Raw genomic sequence first — 17,242 nt, forward strand, 5'->3', positions numbered from 1 at the left:
TTGGTGAAAGCAGATATGAATCAGTATGCCGGAGAGAATAAGAGGTTGCAGGACTGGAGAGAGAAAATGCATCAGTGGAGGGAAACACAAAGCAGGAGAAAGGAATTGGATACCAAGAAAAGCACAAAGCAGCTGATAAGCCTCCTGCTGCGCCAAAAACGGACTGTATGCAGTCTCTCGTAGCCATGCAGGCAGATCAGTACCGTGCTAACACCCCACCCCCCAAAGCTCTCTCCCTTGTGCCCCAGTGTTTGCTCAAAACCCCTTTCTCCAGCAGCCTGGTTCTTACCACCACCAGCTGCCCCCAACACCTGTACGTTCACCTACCAGCCCTGAGAACTACGACCCTTACCCTATGCACTCAACCCCCATCACCATGCAGCATATTAATCCTGAAGTGCAGCAGGCATTGCACGGCAATCCAGGCAGGACATATTCAAACCTCTGAATGTACAGTTCAGCACCCTACCCCTCTGCCCTTTTATGTACTGTATTTTGAATAAATGATTTCTTGGCTTTTAAAACATTTTTTATTATTGCAGAAAGTGAAAAATACTGTACCCCAAGGGAAAAACAGGCACTGCAAATCATTGTAACCACTGCACTTCACACCCGTGCAAGGCACCAAACATTACTGTTGGCTTTCAGCCTCAAATTGCTCCCTTAAGGCACCCCTAATCCTGGAAGCCCTGTGCTGGGCCTCTCTAGTAGCCCTGCTCTCTGGCTGTGCAAAATTCAGCCTCTAGGCGTTGAACCTCGGAGGTCCATTCCGCACTGAATGTTTCACCTTTCTCTTCATAAATATTATGGAGGGTATAGCACATGGATATAACAGCGGGGATGCTGCTTTCCCCCAAGTCTAGCTTCCCATAAAGACACCTCCAGCGCCCCTTTAAACGGCTGAAAGCACACTCCACAGTCATTCTGCACCGGCTCAGCCTGTAGTTGAACCAGTCCTTGCTCCAGTCAAGCTTCCCTATATACGGTTTCATGAGCCATGGCATTAAGGGGTAAGCGGGGTCTCCAAGGATCACAATGGGCATTTCGACGTCCCCTACTGTGATCTTGCGTCTGGGAAAAAAGTCCTGGCCTGCAGCTTCCTGAACAGGGCACTGTTCTGAAAGATCCGTGCATCATGCACCTTTCCAGGCCATCCTGTGTAAATGTCAGTGAAACACCCACGGTGATCCACAAGCGCTTGGAGAACCACAGAGAAATATCCCTTCCGATTAATGTACTCAGATGCCAGGTGGGATGGGGCCAGAATAGGAATATATGTCCCATCTATCGCCCCTCCACAGTTAGGGAAACCCGTTTGTGCAAAGCCATCCACAATGTCCTGCATGTTCCCCAGAGTCATGGTTCTTCTTAGCAGGATGTGATTAACGGCCCTGCAAACTTGCATAGACACTATTTCAATGGTCGACTTTCCCACTCCAAACTGGTTCGTGACCGATCGGTAGCTGTCTGGAGTTGCCATCTTCCAGACTGCAATAGCCACCCGCTTCTCCACTGGCAGGGCAGCTCTCAATCTCGTGTCCTTGCGCCGCAGGGTGGGGGCAAGGTCCTCACACAGTCCCATGAAAGTGGCTTTTCTCATCCGAAAGTTCTGCAGCCACTGCTCGTCATCCCAGCTTGCAGGACGATGTGATCCCACCACTCAGTGCTTGTTTCCCGAGCCCAAAGGCGGCGTTCCACGGTGCTGAGCATGTCCGTTACTTCCATAACCAATTTAGTGTCTTGCGCGTCAGGCAAATCAATATCATCGTCTGACTCCTCACTGTCACTTTGGAGCTGAAGGAATAGCTCAGCTGCCAAACGTGATGTGCTGGCAACATTCATCAGCAAGGTCCTCAGCAGCTCGGGCTCCATTTCTAACAGAAATTGCGCTGCAGACCCACAATGGCGCCAAACTGCTGGGATGTGTAGCGATGCACCATGGGGCATTGGGACAGGAAGCGGAATGACCCGCACCCTTCCGTCCCCTTCCCACAACCCACAGCGCCAAAATGGGATGAGGTGCTCTGTGGGATAGCTGCCCATAATGCACCACTCCCAACAGCGCTGCAAATGTGGCCACACTGCAGCGCTGGTAGCTGTCAGTGTGGCCACACTGCAGTGCTGTCCCTACACAGCTGTATAAACACAGCTGTAACTCCCAGCGCTGCACAAATGTAAGTGTAGCCATACCCTTAGAAAGATTTCTTCTTGTAGCTATATAGACCTGCTTCAGTCACCAGTGAAATACTACAGGTATGGCTACGTATTTTACAGGGCTTCTCATTCTCAGGCCTTGTCTACATTATGAACTTGAACTATTACTGACAAGTAATTAGCAACTATTGCAGCTGAACTAAACTGATGATGTGCCTGGTTGAACTGCAAATGCAGGGAAACTTCACCTAGCCCTTTTTCAGATGCTAGCAATAGTTCTATTTCAGAGGCTATGGCTACACTGGCGCTTTACAGCGCTGCAACTTTCGCGTTCAGGGGTGTGAAAAAAACACCCCCCTGAGCGCTGCAAGATACAGCGCTGCAAAGCCTCAGTGTAAACAGTGCCGCAGCGCTGGGAGTGTGGCTCCCAGCGCTGCAAGCTACACCCGTAGAGGATGCAGCAGCGCTTTGAAGTGCAAGTGTAGCCATATCCATAGTGTAAGCAAGGCCTCCGCTGACTACAGCAGCCCATAGAACTCAATGTGAAAAAAAATACAGTGATTATCCTTCAAAATGTTTGATAAAGAGTTTGCATGTCCTTTAAAAGATGATGGTAATCAAGACAGAAAATAGCAAACTTAAATCAATTCAAAGCAAAAACTGATGAAAATATGTCCCAAGATATTTTTAATAAACTAAGTATCAAGAAAGCATGGCCTAGTGACAGTTTCTTAGAACAGTCCTGTGAAGCAAAGACTACAATGAGTTTTTGTTTATACACAGATGGAAGTTTTCATATAAAAGTGAAACTAAACTATGTGCATTTTACACACACACACTTTTCTTCATCAGTTTGTAGTTCCCTGTAACACACATATCCAGAAGGTTACTACATTTTACTGTATATCCCAGACAGACTACGTGTTTTCTCCAGTCTCTGAGCACAAGTACATTTTTCTGTTAGAAAAATTCAAGCGTCATGCTACTAAGTTTTTATACACCATCTGGACTTGTTAATGACTAAATTCTGAAACCTCTGGCAAACTATGCTTGTGCATTAAAGTTAACTTATAGGCATTAATCCTATTTATAACTTTAGTGTTTAATTCTGTAATATTTAAGCAATTAAACGTAATAGCCCACCATTTTGTACTATATTTAATACCAATTTTTGCTTAAACCGATTTTATTAAAATACAAAATCCTTATTCCAGATCGGATCTGTAGTTTGAATATGTCTGAGTGATTCATCAAATGAAAAAATGTTTACGTGTAGTGGGTTTGACAGTTCTAATTCCTTCTCAGCAGCTTTTAACCCATTTCCAAGCCATAAAAGCTTTCCAAGGTGCTTTAACTGGAAATCTTTCCTAAAAGATGTGAAAAATTCATCTTTACAGTAATTCTGCCGATTTCACTGGAATTACATCACAGACTAAATTGGCCTGTCACCCTGACAGGTCTGTCACCCTGTCAGTTTCCAGGTAAATAATTACTTCAGGTCTGAAAGTCTTACAAGGGTGGTCAATGGAAACAAACAAAATACTAGTAATTAGTTACAATTTATAAAGCATGTAGTCCCTACACCAGTGGCTCTCAAACCTTTTTTACTGTGACCCTTTTCACATAGCAAGCTTCTGAGTGCGACCCCTACCCCCTGATAATTAAGAACACTTTTTTATATATTTAGTACCATTATAAATGCTGGAGGCAAAGCAGGGTTTGGGGTGGAGGGCGGCAGCTCGCAACCCCCCATGTAATAACCTCATGATCCCGAGGGGTCCCGACCCCCAGTTTGAGAACCCCTCCCTACACAGTATTACAAATCTAAAAAGTTTCGGTATACTACTTTGTCTTGTGGTTTCTAGATTTTGCTGTCACTCGTCAAAGTTGCATAATTTATGCCACATTTTTTATTTTATTTACGTGTGTGTATGTGTGTATATACACACAAACACACACACATATATGTATGTGTGTGTGTATATACACACAAACACACACACACTATATATATGTATTAGCTCCAGAAGCTGTATTTTTATCCTCTCCCCAAGAATGGTGAACTGGGAGCAAAAGGTTTAGGTGTGAGAGAGGAAGATTCACTGAACAGAAGTTGCAGTTCTAGTTTTAAAGAGATATTGCTTTTTGTTGACAATTCATAACTAGCAGTCTTTAATGAGCCCCATTATGTATTATTTGGCTCAAAGTACAATTACATTCATTAACCAAAGAAAACAAATTTATGTAGTACACACCTTGTCAAGCATTTTAGTTGACCCTCTAATTCTGTAGGTTCTCTTTTCCAGAAGAGCACACGCATCAAGTCTTTTCAACCAGTGTCTTTCAGAAGGCCCCTTTCTGTTATTCCAGTGAGACGGTGTACTTTCTGGCCCTGATAAGAGACACCAACAATTTTTACTTAAAGTGTATCCAATACTATTACTGCCAGGTCAATGATTAGGCAAGCTGTAGTTCCTGACCTCCAACACTAATTGCAGAAGCTTTGGAAGAAAAGCAATGTTCAAAAGCAAATAAAGATTTCAAGCAAGAACCCAAATTTAAAGTTACATAAGGGATAATTTTTAGAAATCTGAGTTATAGGAACTATATTAGACACTAACGGTATTCCCATACTAAGGGGGAAAGTGTGAATCCACAAGGAAACAAATCACAAAACCTCTATTTTTATTCTTCTTTCACTCATCTTCATGTCACCTTTCATGCAGTCTTCATCTTTCTCATTACAACCATGCACTCCACTGCCAAATCCAGTCTTTAAAAACAAAGGACCTGGCCCTGCAATCAGAACTCCATGGGCAGACCTCTGACTGTGTGTCAGGCTCCACCAAAGTCAACAGACTGCTGCATAATCCAGGCAGATTCAATTGCACAACTGGCTCCTTAATTCTTTCAGCATTACACCCACCAGTATATTTATAAAAATTCTATGTGACTTGAAGTTTGGCCTTTCAATGTTGCATCATATTTGTCTGAACTATTCCTTCTTTGTTTTCATGCAATTTAGATTGTAGGCTCTTTAGGGTAGATATTGTGTTTTTCTGTGTCTGTACAGCATCAAGCACAATCAGGACTCAGACAACAAAATCAAGACAAACCCTTTCCTAGCTTTTTCAGGAGGATGCTGTAAGTGAGAAATGAAACACACATGAGCATTTATACTTTTATATTCAATGCAACCAATAAAAATGGTTTCCCAAATTCTGCAACATTGATAAATCTCTGCAGAAGGTCTTTGATACCAGAATCACAATTGCCTTGCAGAAAATTCTTAACTAATACTAGTGTTTCAATAACCTATGAGAGTAAATCCCATATTGAAACTACAGCATGTATATTCTTAAACACATACTGTTGCTGTAACTGTGCTTGGCCACCATTTTCCACACTGATAGCCCTGGATAAAACTGGCATGAGGTCGCAACATTGTTGGAAAATGGTTTCAAACACTGATACAATCCATAGGTTTGAGCGTTTTTAGTTCTAAGACGAAGGGTCTGTCTATTAATATATGGATGAGGTCTTAAAATCAGACCCAAGTAGGGAGTCACAATGACAACCCTAGCATTGTACTGCTTGATTTTCCATACAAAATATTATGCAAGAGAATACACGACATCCTAAGCAGACTAGAACAAAATCATCTACTTGTACCTTCCAATCAACTGCTTTTCAGTTTAAAATTTGAACTGAGCTAGATTAGGTTTATTTCAATGTATTTCCCCACTTATTGATGTGCTGCTGAAACATTCTAAAAGAAGAGGCTGTACTCCTTGTTTGACCAAAAGTCAACTGATCACATATTACAGTGACTAAATCTCAGCAATGCGTCAAGCTACAGAATATTCTCCCACGCTCAGTTAAGAAGAGTCTGTGTTTGACTACAAAGGATTCAGTTTACCATTGGTCAAGTAAGCAACCACTAGTAAGATCAACTGTACCAAAACATCAAGACTCTAGAAGAGATGGAACAGATTACAAAACTTTGGGCCGAACATGTGAAAACGTCAGAGATTCTTTATTCAATTTCTCAGCATTCAAAAGCCACGTGATGCAGTGTCGAGTTCTAGGATGCTGTGTTGGTATGTTGCTGTGTTGTGTGTTGGTGTGGAACTACTCTGTCAATTCACTCCTGCAGCATGAACTGTTGACAATCCCAATGACTGAGGGCTGACAAAGTTGCTAACATTTCAGGAAATGTGAATTTAAACCAAAATGAGCGTGTCCATGCAGAAACTGGTTTAACTATGGCTTTTTGCAGTTTAGTTTGAACTAATTGGGAATCAGGTCCAGTTAAAAATCAAAATAAACAAGTCTATAAAGGAGTTTCCAACAGTTTAACTAAATCAGTTTTAAAATATTTAAGTTAAAGTAGTGCAACTTTCCCACGCAGAGAAAGCCTAAGACAATCATCAGCTAGGGGAGGGACAAGAGGCTTTGCCAGGAGAACAAGCTGCAAAATAAATGGCAGCTAGAGGTTAATTTCATGCCTATAGGTAGGTGTTTCCTCAGTGGGCATTGGATCACACCCTTCGTCATTGGTGATATCATCTGCCCCTTTATTCTTGAAATAAATTAGCTTAATCACACTCTTCATTTCTTTCTTTCACTTTACTTGCTTTCTTTCATCTGCCCTCAGTGTTTTTCTCCGCCTCTGTGCGGAAAATTCTGCTTATTTATGTATTTGTTAATTTCACACAAGACTGACTGCTGATGGCAATAATGTTTATCAAATTAAGCCTGCAACTGATTGTTCCATGAATGAAACTGAGCAAGGCAATCAGTGTGGTGGAAGTGCCCAACATCTCGGCATGCCGCAGCAGAATAAAAGTCTGTTCTAAAACGTACCAAATAATTACAGCTGGATTACTACATTTAACCACAGCTTTGTGGCTCCCTGTCCTTTTCTTATCTCTGTTTGGAAGATTTTATATCCAGTCATAAGGGTACACCCTATTGTTTGCGAAAGTGCTCTAGAGACAGGTTTCTTTGTTTTAATCTGTGAAATAACTGTAAATAGATACCAGCCCAATTATTAGAACAAATTATTCTAACCTCTTGAAATCCTTAAGTAATAAGGGCAAGTAATTAATACCCCTGAGAAATCTTGCTGGAGAGCATAATTATCTCAGTAGCTAAACCCTCTCCAGACTTCAAACCTACACAGTGAAGACATCACCTTCCCCTGCTAGATTTCTCTCAGCTCCACTATTTTAGAGCGGAGAGCTTAACTTGTGCTTTTCTCTTCAAGTCCTCATTAGGCAACATGTGCTTCATGCTGGGTGTCTGGCAGTGTGGATTGTACCATCTCACGATAGGCAGATATTTTTGGCCATATCTTTATTACCTTCTTGCAAGTTCTGTGTAAGCTGAGTCACGTGGACCATTGCTAGTTTACTACTGAGACCTGAAACATAAGGCACACAGAAGACTTTTGTCCAGTTCATATGGTGAGGTGTTACATTTTGAATATTAGCCCAATGGGTCAGGCAATGAAACTTAGGGCCAGTCTACAAAGGAAATATTTTCCCAGTGTAAGTTTTTCTACCATAGTTATACTGTCGTAACTACAGTGAAAGCACATCCACATCACTTTGTTGATGCCGACTTAATCTACTTCCTCTCTGAGTCAGTGTGTCCACATGGCTCTGAACTTTTTTTAAAAAAAAAATTGCTCTGCATTTTGGGCAGGTATCCCACGTTCTGCTGCCAGGCTCAATGCGTTCAGGGATTTTTCTCACAGAGCACTGTGGAATACCTACCAAAACCTACTGGAATGCCAGGACGTGGTCAACAAAAATACAAAATAGGAAAACTCCCATGATTCCTCTCCTGGTATCCCATAAACTCATCCGGTTTTACTGGGCCAGGACCATTTTCCAACTGCCCAAACACATCAGGCAGCATGGAAGAAGCACGGCTGTGCACCATGAGCCTGACTGTCATTAATATGAATAAGGTGTACCAGATGTACTGACAATCATGCAGGCAGGAGGCTTTGGATGAGTTGGAGGAGCTGGCATTACTTCTGTGATGCCACGTAGATATCGCTAGAAGAGTGGGAGGACTACCTGAAACAGTATGGTTAATTAAAAATAGGGATACATCGACATGAACCTTTCAGCGGTATAACTCATTCTATAATAGAGTTATTTCACTTCCAAAGCAGATTAATTAAAGCATGATCAGATGCCAGATAAACTGGAAACAAAAACAAAACAAAACTTGCATGGACACAAAGCAGTTTATACCAAAAAACGCTAAAGTTATATTGAAAAAAACCCTTTCCCATATAGACAAGCCTTAAGACACTGTGGTCTCTTCATTCTTTCTGCCAGACAGTCTTCAGTATAAGCTCATAACATATAGTTTTGTTTGTCCACCTGGCAGGAAAATATCGATTTGGTTTATACCTGTATTTCTACTAGTTTAATAGCACTTAGAGCCAACTGCTTGCCCAGACCAAATGTGTCAAAATATTTATGTTCATCTTACTAGTTTTAAGCCCCCCTCCTCAAACCTAAGCTTACTCTGAAGAGCACTTAGTAACCTTTTAAAATTATTTTGTCAATGAAACATGGTTGTACCTTTAATTTATTAACTACAAATTTGCCTGACAAAGATTTGTACAAGTTCTGAAGCAAAAGTCGTAATCTATGGCATCTAGAATGCTGAATATAGAAAAGGCTGATATAAGAAGCTATCTTGCAGAGAATGCTCCAGATCAATTTTACAAGGAATCCAAATGGTGAATTCTTTGCTATTATAAAGGCATAGGTTTTATCTGCTCTTCATGTTTTATTTATTTGACCTTATTACAATGCCTGTTGATTTTTCTTTTAGTTATTTGGTCTATACACCCACATAGAGTCTATACTGCAATTAATTTTTTAAATGCTAAGCAGAAGAATTCTGCACTTGCTCCTTTTACTTAGTTTCTGAAGTGGTGAAACCTCTGCTTATCTTATTTTAAATACAAAGAGATAAGGCAGAGTTTTTTCAGCAGTTCAAAACACTGGTCTTACCTGCTGAATGCCAGTCACTTGGGAGCTCTGCTGTTGGAATTTCTGCTTGACAATTCCTATAGAGATAATGCAAACCAATTATTATATATGGACAATTATGAACTATTTTCAATATCAATAAATGCTTTAAAAACCTTAAAGGATACACTATAGAGAACACAATATAAGATTTATAAATTGATTCTGTTGGAAATCATCACTTCCAACATTCATACAAAATGAAAATGGGACCAACTTAACCAAATCACCACCTAATGGTATGCTGTACAGGATGGGCTCTAGGCACCAGCAAACCAAGCACGTGCTTGGGGCAGCACAACTACAGGGGCGGGATTCAGGCCACCTTTTTTGTTTGTTTGTTTTGCTTCAGCAGTCAAAATATCAAGCACTTCAATTGGGGGGGGGGGTGTGTGAAAGAGTTACCAATAGTGACACTTCACAGAACTGAAATATATGGCCTTCCCTCACTAGGACATCTGACACTTTTAAATATCACCAGGTATCTCAGCACTATGCAAAAAATTCCAATACGCAAAACATTAAAGTGTATCAAGAAAACAAAGCAGTCCAAATACAGATAGGCAAAACTCTGCAAGTTGGCAAAGAGGAAAACCAATTCAGTTTGGCCCTCAAGAAGGGACACTTGATCACAGCAAGAGAGGTTAGTTCGTAGACCATACAAAGAATCTGAGTGGGAAGAATAAGAATTAAGCTAACAATGCTCAATGCACACATATTAGGGTACACTTACAGATAAAAGCTAGCTTGATCCCTAGATGTTTTACTGAATATATATATATAAAAAAGGGATTGCAAGAGCATTATGTACCCGCAGAGCATTATGTACTCACAGTACTGCTTGAATCTGGCAAGTCAGTTTTCTTCTGTATGACTAACTTCTTTACAATCTTTCCTGTTGCATCCACATTGAGAGGATTTTCATGATAGGAGTTTATGTAATTATATTGATTTAATTTAAAAGCCGAGTATTTTCTCTGACTGTTGCTAAAGGCAACTTCAGCACAGTATGCCCTGCCTTTGATCAGAGGTTGGATCCAGTTACGAAGCAATTCCTTATTGTAATAGTCCAAGGCCCGGAGAGAGAAGACTGGAAAAAAGAAGGATTTAGGTTTGGACTTCTACTTGATTTTCTAGCTGTGAAGAACTGTAGAGAGTATGTTAGGAGTTGAGAAGAAGGTGGCTGTCAGTGTGAATGCATGGCTACAGGGTGGACTGATTTTAATCATGATTTAAAATCAGCAGGCAGGATATCTTGGTTTAAATTGATTTTAATTGTAGCCATGTAATAATTATAGTAGATATGAGAAGATAAAGGGATAAGGAACTGATAGCAGGGACACAAGTGACTTATAGGCCTGGATCTATAAGAATAGCTTAAGCAGTTAGCATAAAGCTTTATAGTCTGAGCAGGAATTGTTGCTCAATAAATTAGCATACGTAATTAAACGAAAAGTGACCTTAAGTCATGAGATGGCACAAGACTTTGTTTATTGTTTTGTAATAATCACAAGTATTGCAATCTGCTGGTAGGTAACCGCAAGAAGGCAGATTGCACCAGTTTAGAGTATTTTTGGAAGGGGACATCAGCAGATGCTCAACTGCAGGTAACCATGGTAATTCAACTGACATTAGTATATACTAATGAGCTTTGCCTAATTAATATACTAACCTACAGGATAAGGACACCCAATATTACGAGAGTGAGAAAGTGAAGATATGGTAAAGGAGGGAAGAATGTTGGAAATCATTAGGAAAGGGATAGATAAGGCAGAAATTTTCATATTGTCTCTACATAAATCTATGGCACACCCACATATTGAATACTGTATGCACATCTGGTTGCTCCATCTCAAAAAGGATATACTGAAATTGGAAAACGTACAGAAAAGGTCAACAAAATGATCAGGGGTATGGATGAGCTTCCATATGAGGAGAGTTTAATAAGACTGGGACTTTTCAGCTTGGAAAAGAGACAACTAAGGAGGGATATGATAGAGGTCTATAAAATCATGACTGGTGTGGAGAAAGTAAATAAGGAAGTGTTATTTAGTCCTTCTCATAACACAAGAACTAGGGTCACCAAATGAAATTAATAGGCAGAAGGTTAAAACAAACAAAAAGGAACTACTTCTTCACAGTACACAGTGAACCTATGGAACTCTTTGCCAGAGGATGTTGTGAAGGCCAAGACTATAAGAAGGTTCAAAAAGAACTAGATAAGTTCATGGAGGATAGGTCCATAAATGGCTATAAGCCAAGATGGGCAGGGATGCAAAACCACGTTCTGAAGCGTCCCTAACCTGTTTGCAAGAAGTTGGGAATGAGCGATGGGATGGATCACTTGATGATTACCTGTTCTGTTCATTCCCTCTGAAGCACTTGGCACTGGCCACTGTCGGAAGACAGGATACTGGGCTGGATGGACCATTGGTCTGACCCAGTATGGCCATTCTTATGTTTTAAGAAACCATTAAACTGAACTAGCTGAATAAATTTAAATGAAGAAAATATTCTCAATGCACCTGCGGAAGAGGCTACTGCTGTTAAAAGCTGGTTTAATACTTCAAAAACTCTGTTTTAAGGTGCTTACCCAGTGACTTCCTCCAATTCAGTGATGTGACGTTCTTCAAAACTCCAGCAAATGTACTGCTGGAATGTTTTTTTAAATTTAAATCTTTCTTCTTCTCCTTAACCCCTCAACTGGGGTCAGATCATTGTGTAAGCATCCACCATCTTTGTCCATCTGAGGTGGCATTAAGGTCCACCTGCTTACCATCTTCTTTGATGCAATCGATCCACTGCTTCCTCAGTTTCTCTTTTTTAGCACCCCCTTGTGCCAAGCTATCTTCAGCAGATCCCATCATTCATCCTCTGCTTGCATCCAAACTAATCAAGTTGTGTTTCCTGCATTTTGTCAGCCACATCATGGACTTGGACTTTCAACATAATACTTCCATTTTGAAATCTGTGTGTATTTTATTTTTATTTAAATGATTATTCACTAGTAAGTTTAGGCCTTAACATAATTTGTCATAATTTTAAGTACCTTTATATTTTTTTAAAAGAAAAATGTATTTAAATTAAAAAATCATTTTTTATTTTTTTATAAAACATGGTTGCTTTTAAATCCACCCTGCAGGGCTGTCTGCCCTAAGCTGACTGCGTGTGGTCAGAGCCATTGGTGAGCATGTTTGACCATGGCACACTGGAGAAAGCATGATGACAAAGACAAGGATTGAGAGGTGGAAAGACTACAAATATAGTAAAGTATGGAATACATAGTTCCGGCAAATTCTATTTGCTACCCAGTGAGTTGGGGCAATATCCCATTTCCATTTCTCTTGCTGCAGCCTTATGGATGCTGAGCTGTAAAATACTAGCATTGTTGGACTATTCAGTTCGGAGCCTTGCTTTAGTTATTCTGACAACCCAAACTACTGAAGAGTGCCAGAGGAATTGCTACCTGATTGAAACCTCGTACAGGTCTCTGTGACGGGATTTACAAGCCACACCTGCAATGCATGCATAAGCTGGAAGAGGACCTTGAGCTACTCTGTTCCCCTTTTACTTACAGGCTGCCTATGGAGGTAAGCAGACCTACAACCTGAAGCTCTGCAAAAGGAGCACTGTGGGAGGCCCAGCTATGGAGGCCCCTGACTATTGACAGTCTGACCTGCTCAGGGAAAAAGACTCTGCAAGGTGGAAGATTTATTCTTTGAGTTAGTTTGTTTACATGGCTTTGCTGTTCCCTCTTGTGTTGGGAGGCTGATATGAAGTGATCCAAGGAGGCAGACGCACGGCACTCCAGGGTGCAGGACTCAGCTGCCTACCTTAGGGTCCTGGATCAGAATTTGGTGCAGAGGGTGGTCCTGGGTTCCCCAACCTGCCTCCTAATGGGGCTGGAGGCAAAAAGTCTATCTTTGAGACTAGACTCAGGATGAGGAAGACCCCATAACCCAGAGAGTCCTGAGTCTGAGACTTTGGCTGGGTGAAGCCTGAAGTCCCTTGTTGGACAGTGGAACTAGCATTTGTTGGACTTTTTACATACCCAGAAGGGGTGGACACAACTTGTGCCATAAATGGAGGGCTGAATCACAGAGGGGACAGACTACTGCAGGGCTGGAGTGGCTATCATCAGGTGGCGCAAGAGTGGGTGGTGCCTCTGGGGTGCAGACCCCTTCCCAGTCTCCTTATTAGCTGTCCCCTTCTATGTCTTCCAATGGTACATGCACTAACATAGTTTATACTTTGGAGAAGGGGCTAATTGCTATAGTTGATGGGGATTTTGGTTCTGCAGGATTTGCTCCAAGGGAAAATAATACAGACAAAAGTGTCCATAGATATTTCTCCTACTTTTAGACAGCAGAATGATATTTTATCACGATCGTATAATGCAAAAACATTAACCACTGCTACCACCATCCCACTATATAATCTAGCTAATGCTGATAATCAAATATAGCCAGGGAAGTGATGTATCCTTAATGCACAAAAACTTCACAGGGAACCATTTAGACCAGGGGTAGGCAACCTATGGCACGTGTGCTGAAGGCGGCACGCGAGCTGATTTTCAGTGGCACTCTCACTGCCCGGGTCCTGGCCACCGGTCCGGGGGGGCTCTGCATTTTAATTTAATTTTAAATGAAGCTTCTTAAACATTCAAAAAAGCCTTATTTACTTCACATACAACAAGAGTTTAGTTATATATTATAGACTTACAGAAAGATCTTCTAAAAACGTTAAAATGTATTACTGGCACGCGAAACCTTAAATTAGAGTGAATAAATGAAGACTCGGCACACAACTTCTGAAAGGTTGCCGACCACTGATTTAGACAGAGGAACATAAGGATACAATAAATAATTAAAAGTTAATCTGTATTTAAGAAACCAACAAGGTATGCTACTGCTACTTAGCAAGCCAAACTACAATGACAAAGAACTGAATCCTACAGCATTTAGGGCTAAAATCCAGTCCCAACTGTCTCTTAGCACAGAGCTACTGGGTCCATTTTGCAAATCCATAACCAAATCAGGTGGGGGTGGAGAAGAAACCTCTGCACAGAGTTGACTGCATGAATGTTATGCAGCAACTTAGTTTTTCAGAGCTCACAGCGGGTGAAATCTGTGAAATCAAAAGGGTATTAGGAAAGTGCTGTGCATTTTCAGTGGCTACCTAAAGTCTGAACATGGGGAAAGAGGGGAGAGAAAAGTCCCTATAAAGGGGGCTATCTTGCTCTAATTCAGTAGTCCTGGCTGACAACTCTGAATGAAACAGAGCTGTCACCAAGCACAGGATTCAAGACACCATCATTACAAACATCTCATACCAAGTAAACTTTTTTGATAAGCTTGAGGACTTCCCGTACCCTCTTATTTTCTCTACTCCTTTCCAGTATGGCAGCCCTATGAGACTTTACAATAACCCCCGATGCACCAGTAATCACCACAGGTCCGTATCAGACAGAAAGATCAGGATCTGCGATGGGCTCCCCACATCCTTACATGGCTATGCAGGCCCCAGACATGGATCTCCTTCATCCTGACCTACCTCAGTACTGCACAGGCCAGTGCAGAGCCAAGAGACATACCTTCCTGCTTTATGAAGATTGTGGGGGAGTGGGCTTGAAGGCCTGAGCTCCAGCTCAAACAGCAACACTGACACAGCTATTTTTAGAGTGCCAGGAAGAGCCCCACTACCACAAGTCTATGGACCCAGGCTAGGAGGCTTGCTCGCAGATGCAATGTAGACATTTCCTAGAGCAGTGGTCCCCAATGCGGTGCCCACAGGCACAATGACACCCACTGGGGCATCTATGTGCGCCCGCGTACTGGCCGGCGGACAAGCATCCGCTGAAATGCCGCCAAAAAGTGGCATCACCAGGAGGAGCCGCCACCGAAATGCCACTGATTTTCAGCAGCCTTTTGGCAGCGACACCTCCTGGTGATACTACTTCGGCAGCATTTCGGCAGCGATGCCTCTTGATGTTCCCGCTTCTCGGCTGCATTTCGGCAGATGCTTGTCGGCTGGCCATGGTCCTTGGTGGCTCGTCATCTGGTACCCACCACCTGGAAAAGGGTTTTTTTTTAATTTTTTAATTATGGAGATATACTTATCTCCTGGAAATGGAAGGGACCCTGATGGGTCATTGAGTCCAGCCCTGGGTTTAGCAGGCCAATGCTCAAACCACTGAGCTATCCCTCTCCCCAGGTTGGGGACCACTGTCCTAGAGCAAGAAAAAGCTTCCTCAGGTAGGAATCTCTTCTCTGTGGCCCCCATCTTACAGTCTCTACTGTTTTTTTTTCTTAACTACTTTCTGATGTGTCACCCAGGTCACTGAAAAACAAGCCGTGTCTTCAAATTCCCCTTAAGGCACCCCAGGAAGTGCCGGCACTCCTGTAAATCCACACGGGGCCAGCCTACAGTGCTTCTAAGATAACCCCTTAAAAGCAGAACTCAGAGGGGGCGTTTCTGAGATATTAGGTCTATGAGGGTTCTCTCTCCATATTTTGGTCCAAGGTAGGGATACAAGGGGTCAATAGTTCTGTTAGTAGCTGACCAACAGATTAAAGGTGAAGCTAGACAAATTCAGACTAGATGTTAAAGTGTAAATTTCAACAGTGAGGATAATTCACCATTGGAAGAACTTGTTGAGGGGTGTGATGGATTCTCCATCACTTTGAGATCTTCAAATCAAGACTGGATGTCTTTCTAAAAGAGATCTTCTAGCTCAGAAATGAAGTTTAGGGTTTGATGCAGAAATTACTGGGCGAAATTCTACGGCTTGTGTTATGCATGACGTCAGACTAGATTACCACAATGGTCCCTTCTGGCCTTAAAATCGATGACCATTATTTAAAAGCTGCAGGGATTCTGCTAGTCTTACTCCAACATACTAGGATCTCTGAACACCAAGAAACTAAGATTGAAATGTAATACTCTGCTCTGAAAGAAAAATTACGTCCAGTGCTATAAAATGGATAAAGTGGTCATGGATTTTCTTCATCTTCATTTTACATTAACTTAAATTTCTTCCCTTTTGGAACGGCTTTAGAATATTGAACTATTTATGGTCTCTAGCACAGTTAATTGTAATGCTTCTGCCTGGCCTGCAGGGTTACCTTGGGCAAGTTACTGTAACCACCTCCCACACACCCACACCTGTAAAATGGAGATACGATACAACCCTCCTGGGTAAAAGCACTTTGAGATCTGCTAATGGAAAGTACTACATAGGAGCTAGGCATTATTATTATAGCCAAGCAACCAAAGAGCAGGCTCACACAGAAATAAATAGCATGGGTCTACGCACTAATTGCTCTGCACAACTCATGGCCAGTACTATGGATACTCCAGATGGAATAATGTGCTTATTCTCTCTACTCTAACCTCAGCAGTCTAAATGCACTCTTTATGCACTATGTTCTGTTAGAATAGCTTTTATATTGCTAAAATTACTTGAACAATTATTAGTACAAATAAGCAGAATTTTTCAAGATCACTGAATCTAAACTAAAAAGCAAGCTGATGTTTTTCCAACATTGATAAGATTTACACAGCCTTGTAAGAACAATTGTTAAGAACAACAAATCTAAATGAGATTAGCAGGTCAAAATGTATATTACAAAAATACATGCATTATATATGTCAAATCAATTCCCAGCACACTGAAATATAGTTAAAAGTTGAAAATTAATACTGATTTAAAAATAAAATACAATAAAAACACATGTCTAGAAAGAATCAGAGGGGTACCCATGTTAGTCTGGATCTATGTCTAGAAAGTTTTCAAGAGGTTTTAAATTTTGCTGACAGTAGATGGTGTAGTAGGAAGAGAGCCCGAGACATAAGCCCTTTTATTAGAGGCTGGTACGAAGCCTTAGCTAAAGTAGTGGACAAGCTTTGCGGATATAAAGCAAAGTTAGCAAAAGTCAGGCTGTGAGCAAACATCATGCTCTGTCTGCTTGCAAGTTCACAGAATCTGGCAAGAATAAGGCTGATATTGCAGAAACACACATTCCTAA

At 41.4% G+C, this 17,242-nt stretch overlaps 1 protein-coding gene across 5 annotated transcripts in view; it reads right to left on the bottom strand.

The window, feature by feature from the left end:
• LRRC8B (leucine rich repeat containing 8 VRAC subunit B) overlaps positions 1–17,242 on the bottom strand; it is a 40,993-nt gene that overhangs the window by 13,784 nt on the left and 9,967 nt on the right. Inside the window, exons 2-4 of one of the 5 annotated variants that reach the window (XM_050962140.1) lie at positions 10,049–10,305; positions 9,198–9,253; positions 4,410–4,546 (exon numbers count right to left, since the gene is read on the bottom strand). The exons of 1 other annotated variant lie outside the window; for it this stretch is intronic. The gene's annotated coding sequence lies outside the window, so the exon portion shown is untranslated. The remainder of the gene's footprint in view (positions 1–4,409; positions 4,547–9,197; positions 9,254–10,048; positions 10,306–17,242) is intronic. 3 more of the 5 variants (XM_050962141.1, XM_050962142.1, XM_050962143.1) reach the window with 3 other exon arrangements.

Source organism: Gopherus flavomarginatus, chromosome 7 (genome assembly GCF_025201925.1).
Source record: "Gopherus flavomarginatus isolate rGopFla2 chromosome 7, rGopFla2.mat.asm, whole genome shotgun sequence".
NCBI classification, from domain to species: domain Eukaryota; kingdom Metazoa; phylum Chordata; order Testudines; family Testudinidae; genus Gopherus; species Gopherus flavomarginatus.